This window comes from Colobus angolensis, unplaced genomic scaffold (genome assembly GCF_000951035.1).
Source record: "Colobus angolensis palliatus isolate OR3802 unplaced genomic scaffold, Cang.pa_1.0 Scaffold72, whole genome shotgun sequence".
In the NCBI taxonomy this organism is placed as follows: Eukaryota; Metazoa; Chordata; class Mammalia; order Primates; family Cercopithecidae; genus Colobus; species Colobus angolensis.
In genome coordinates this window covers 2,006,968-2,011,256 of record NW_012120932.1, presented here as the reverse complement: position 1 = coordinate 2,011,256, position 4,289 = coordinate 2,006,968, and the positions used below count along the sequence as shown (strand labels likewise).

The 4,289-nt window shown below is 59.0% G+C and overlaps 1 protein-coding gene across 1 annotated transcript in view; it reads left to right on the top strand.

Moving 5' to 3' along the window:
• Positions 1-805, top strand: part of NINJ1 (ninjurin 1) — a 13,503-nt gene extending 12,698 nt beyond the window's left edge. Inside the window, exon 4 of the mRNA XM_011927469.1 lies at positions 72-805. The gene's annotated coding sequence lies outside the window, so the exon portion shown is untranslated. The remainder of the gene's footprint in view (positions 1-71) is intronic.
• The last annotated feature ends 3,484 nt before the right edge of the window (positions 806-4,289 follow it).

The window sequence follows — 4,289 nt, the reverse complement described above, 5'->3', positions numbered from 1 at the left end:
CTCCTTCCAGGCTCAGAGCCTCTCCTCTCCCTCCTTCCAGGCTCAGAGCCTCTCCTCTCTCTCCTTTCCAGGACCCTGGATGCTGCCTGCCCTGCAACTCAGTCGCCCGACCCCAGGAGCTGCCGTACCTGTGAGGTGTCCACCTCCCTGCACGTGGCACTCCCCAGACTGCCAGAGCCCAGGCCAGCCTCATCTGCACCATGTCCCCGGACCAGCCCTTGCTCTGACTGCGACCAAGCGCCATGCAGGAGGCCACTCTTGTCTCTCGGCGGCTGTTCCCAGGAGGCAGCTCCCTCCTGGCACATGGGGGCTGCCACAATAGCCCAGAGGGTCAGAACTGGATAGCCACAGAGACCTGTGCCCAGAGAAGGGTCTCGACCCACCCAAGGACACACAGCAGGTCCGTGGATGGGCTGGACGAGGGACCAGGGCCAGCCTCTGTCTTAGAACATTCCAGAAGGACAAGGAGATGTCTCTCCCTCTCGCGAAGCACCAGCGTCCCCACCTCCCGTGGGCCCTGTCCGGGTTGCCATGGTGACCCCAGCCTCTATCCACTTCCTAACCCAGGGACCCTGCACAGCCAGAACTGCCTTTGGCCCTACTAATGGTCACTGGCTCTGGTCTCAAGTGCCTGGGCTTGGTGGCCATCAAGAGGGAGCCAGCCAGGCCTGCGAGGGCCACAGACCCTGTATATACCCTGCACCAGCAGTGACCAGGCAGAGCCCAGCCCCCTCCACGGGGGTCCCAGCACCCACTTTTCTAATCATGAATGACCAATAAAGCCCATGCTCTTTGTCAGGCTCCATGTGCCATCTCCCTGTTCCCAGGGCTGGACCGGCCTTGACCTTCCCGTCCGCTCTCCAGCTATCCCGCAGGGGCGTCAGGAGCACACGGTTCTGGCCAGGGCTGCCTTCTCCAGAATCTTGGCTTTCAGAGCTGTTTGGCTCCTGACATCTCCCGGGGTGAGGTTTGGAGGCACAGAGGTGGAAGTCTGAGGTCACTGGCATCAGCAGCCCCTGGTGACTCCTGACCCAGGCAGGGTCAGGTGTGGAGTGGCGTCGTGTTGCCCCTCACACGTTTCCGGCACTGTTTCCTGCCCGCCTGCTGACAGGCCTTGAGGTCCTGCCCCTGGGTCTCTCTGCCAAGTTTGAAGTTGCTGCTTCCCCACAGTGGTGTCCAGTGATGCTTGTGGTCAGCGGGGACATTCTCTGGGCAGGGGGGAGCTGGGAGCCATGCCGGGAGCAGGCCCTGCACTCTCAGGGCCCACCTGCCCCACAGGACCCCTCACCCAGTGGAAATCTGGCTCCCGGGCCACCAGTGTCTGGTGCTTCACTCTCCTCTCCTTGGTCCCCTGTCCTTCCCCAACCCCCACTACCCATTCTGTTCTCCCCACTGGCCCTCCCAGCCCCAGCCCCTCATCTCCCTGGATGCGGAGCATCCGGTGGCCTGAGGTGGGAGTAGGGCCAGCCTGCCCCATCCTCCATCCCACACTGCCTGTGTCCCTGCTGTGGTACCTGAGCATCTCCTGCCAGCCTCTGCCCTTTCCTCCTCCAAGCAGCCTTCCAGGGGCACAGGGGAGAGGCGAGGCCTCCAGCACTGCCAAGGCCCCCACTTACTTCCTCATCGCTTTTCTTCTGTCCCCATCTGGGCTGGGCCCCATGACTTGGGGTGGCTCCAGCTCCCGGTTCCTCGGATGGATGAGCGGCCCCCACCCTGCAGTCCTGTGTCTGGGCTGACATCGGGTCTGCACGGCCCCATTGCTGAAGTGACGGAAAGCACAAGCACTCCTGAGTGAAGGGGTCTAACCTGGGCTCTGCTCGAGCGCACTCCCGGGGAAAACAACAGCAGCTACTGAGTAGGTGGATGCCGAGAAGCTGCGCTCGTGGCACTGCTCTCTCCGCTTTCGTGTTTGTCCCATAGAGGGTTTGAAAAGCAGTTGATACGGGAATGGGTTCCGAGATGTGCTGAGTGGAAAAGGAAGCCGCGAAGGTATATGGTGGGTGCGAAATGTGTCCTGAGAGGAGGCGATGTGGCGTTGGCCACAGGTTGCGTGGCCAGGGCTGACTGAGATGCATGCGGCCCAGCACTCGGTCCTGGCTTTGGCCATGGCCTGCGGTGTGGGCTGGCTGGCGGTCCGGCAGGAGAGAAGGCCCCGTGTGCCTGGCCTCACACACAGCAGCCGGATGTTGGCCAACACATGTCTTAGCTCCTCCTTTGGCCAGGAAAGGAAGTTCACCGGGGGGAGGGGCAAACCCAGATGGCCGTGCTGGGCCCTGGGCCATCCCCAGCTGGATATGTGCACCCTGACCCCCTGAGGTCCCCATGCCAAGGTGGCCTCACCTACTCCGACACCCATGCTGGCTGCCCCCAACCTCCCCGCCCAACTCCCAGGCTCATTCACCAACCACTCCACCAGCTCTGACCCCGACTTCTGGGGTTCCCATCTCAGTCCTCAGCCTGTGCTGCTGCCCCCGAAGAGCATCCTTCCAGGCCCCCATCGGCTGGCCGGGGCTTAGCTCTAAGGTTGCTCCGGAGGCCTTCCTGACCAGTCCGACGCTGCCCCTCCCTGATCACTGTCTTGGCCCCATTGCAGTTTATGCTTTGGTGCCTTGGGCTAGAGTCACTGTCCATGTTGCCAGAGATAGTGCAGCCAGGTGGACTCTCCCCCTGGAGCTGGTGTCTGACTCCAGCCCAAGTCCAGGGCGGGCACTCCGAGAATGAGTGTTCTACCCGCTGGGTCTCCTAAGGGCCAAGGGGCTCTGCAGGAGCCGGGGGCAGGGCCTGGCACCCGCATCCCTGTCTGTGCTTCTCCTACTTAAGGATCCTTGGTCTGACCTGGCTCTCCTACCAGATGCCACCACCTACCTGCAGCTTGTGTCCTCAGCACTGTCCAGCGTATAGTAGGTGCCCAGTAAATGTCTGGGGCAGAACCCACTCACCTGCCTGTCTGTGCTAGGCCCTGTGCACCTGTCACAGCAGCCAAGGGACATTCAAAAAACAGGCCCAGGAGCTGCTGAGAGCCAAGCTAGCTTCTGGGAGGGTTTGACAGCCTCTATGGGATCCTAGGACCTGATGTATCCACTCCAGCCCGTCCTGCCCGTGGATTCAGCTCTGTTCTCACGAAGTACCTGGAAAGTCAACAAGCTGTACCCACCAAGTTGGGTGGTGGGGGGGACAAGGAGGGACACACAGGGAGCTCAGGAGGGATGGGCAGAGAGGTCAGTAGGTGACCTGGGATGATGGCGAGGGGCCATGCGGAAGTCTGGGAAGAAGGTTTGAGGGCAAGGAAGCCTGTGCACAAGTCCTGTGAGCTGGGCTGTTGTTGGGGAAGCAGTGAGGTGTGGGAGCAGGTAGAGGCAGTCACATACAGCTGGAGATGACCAACTGGGCAGAGGGCCATGGGAGGGTCTCCTAACCTCTTTCCTATAATAGAGATTATTAGATAGATACATGGTAGATACATGGATGGACGGATGGATGGATGGATGGACGGATGGATGGATGGATGATGGATGGATGATGGATGGATGGTCAGATTAGATAGATAAGATAATAGATAGATAGATGATGGATAGATAGATGATTAGAAAGAGATGATTGCTAGAAGCTGTTGTATTAATTTGATGGAAAAGATGAAAAGATTGATAGATGGATGACAGATGAAAAATAGATGACATTGGATAGTTTGATAGATGATGGATAGAAGATAGATACGTAGGCAGGCATAGATCTCAGTGGGTTGTTCCAAGGTGAAGAGGTACCGCTGTGCCAGCCTGAAGCCCAGCCTGGGCCGCTCACTCTCTTACAAGGATCCCTCGCTCGGGTCTCTTCATGGCTTAGGTGCGCTGTGCATATCCTTGACACTGCTTATTCCTGCCCACCTAAAAGCACTGGAAGTGTCTTCTAAGTCTTGTTGGATCTACAGGCTCCCTCTCCCAGGGCAGTGCTTCCTGTCTGGTTCATCGTTGAAGGACCTGGCCCATTCCTTCCACGTGCGCAGAGGAAGGACGACGACAGCTCATGTCAGATGAGTGGGGAGGCAACTGGGCCTCCATGCAAGGTGCTGGGCCCAGGCCTGGTAGGGCCAGGCAGGGAGGAGCCCATGATTCCGGGTGTACTGAGGACCTGGCCATTTGTGACAGAACCCATGTCACACCCTACGCCCAGCCTTCCCCTCCATTTCCTAGGGACCTCCACTTCCACCTGTGTTCAGTCAGAGTGGAGCGCCTGTTTCTTCACTGCATTCTTCTTTTTTTTTTTGTACTGCATTATTCTTAACAATCAGAGGA